Source organism: Elephantulus edwardii, unplaced genomic scaffold (assembly GCF_000299155.1).
Source record: "Elephantulus edwardii isolate Elephantulus edwardi_28Jun2011 unplaced genomic scaffold, EleEdw1.0 scaffold00235, whole genome shotgun sequence".
In the NCBI taxonomy this organism is placed as follows: domain Eukaryota; kingdom Metazoa; phylum Chordata; class Mammalia; order Macroscelidea; family Macroscelididae; genus Elephantulus; species Elephantulus edwardii.
In genome coordinates, this window is record NW_006399985.1 from 3,967,828 (window position 1) to 3,969,459 (window position 1,632).

The window sequence follows — 1,632 nt, forward strand, 5'->3', positions numbered from 1 at the left end:
TTGCATGAGTTCCTTGTTTTTTACAGCTTCTCTATCCATTCGCTTGTTGATGGGCAATTAGGTTGTTTTCATCTCTTTGCAATTGTGAACAAAGTCGCATAAACATGGGTGTACATATATCTGTTTGGATGTCAGTTATGGTCTCTTCGGGGTATATTCCCAGTAGTGGCATTGTGGGTCAAATGGTATCTCTATTTGCAATTATTATTTGAGAAAGCACCATACCACCTTCCACAGTGGTTGTATCATTTTACACTCCCACCAACAGTGAATAAGGGTTCCAGTTTCTCCACAACCTCCCAAGAATTTGTTGCATGCTCTTATGTTAAATATTGGTATTCTGACTGGGATGAGATGATATCTCAGAGTTGTTTTAATTTGCATTTCTCTTAGAGCTAGGGACATTTGAACATTTCTTCATGTATTTGTTAGCTATCTGAATGTCTTCTTTGGTGAAATGTCTGTTCATATCCTGTGCCCATTTTTCAATTGGATTATTTACCTTATCTCGTTGTGGTGCTCAAGTATTTTATAAATTCTAGATATAAGTCCCGTATCTGATATGTCATTCCCAAATACTTTTTCCCAGTCTGTGGCTTCCCTTTTTACCCTGTTGGAGAAGTTTTTGGATGTGCTTAGGGATTTGATTCTTAGAAGGTTCCATTCATCTCTTTTATCTTCTCCTGGTTGTAGGTTTTTCAGAATACTTGGAAAACTGTTTATGTTGTTGATTAGGACTTTAGCATTCTTCCCAGCTTTTCTTTAATGAAGTTTATAGTCCGTGATTTTAGTCCTAGATACACGATCCACCTTGAGTTGGTTTTTTAATATGGAGTAAAGTGTGGCTCTTGCATAAGTCTTTTGCCGATAATTTTCCAATTTTGCCAACACCATTTGTTAAAAAGGCTGTCGTTTCTCCACTTAACTGATTTCATCTTGTCAAAAATCAGTAGACCATAAATAGATGGACTGATCTCCAGGTTCCCAATTCTATTCCATTGATCAATGTGTCTGTCATTGTACCAGTGCCATGCTGTCTTAACCACCGCGGGAGTGTAGTAGGATTTTAAATCAAGGAGTGAAATACCTCTTACATTACTTCTATTTGTAAGGAGTCCTTTGCGTATTTGGGGCATCTTTCCATTCCAAAAGAAACTAGAGATTGCCTTTTCCATCTCCTTGAAGAATAGGATTGGTATTTGTATTGGGATTGCATTAAACATATAAATTGCCTTTGGCAGTATTTTAAAACACTCAACAAAATAGGTTTAGAGGGGAATTTCTTCAACATAGTAAAAAGTATTGATGCTAACATTGTTTTCAATGGAGAGAGGTTAAAGGCACTCCTTTTAGGAACAGGAACTAGTCAAGGATGCCCACTATCACCTCTCTTATTCAATATTGTATTCAAAGGCTTAGTGATAGCAATAAGACAAGAGAAGGAAATAAAAGGTATCCAAATTGGCAAAAAGGAGGTAAAATTATCTCTCTATGTAGATGAGATGATAGTATACTTGGAAACCCCTAAAGACTCAGCAAGAAAACTATTGGACACAGTGAACCAATTAAGCAAAGTAGCAGGATATATGATCAACATGCAAAAATCAGTCAGATTTCTCTACAGTGACAAAG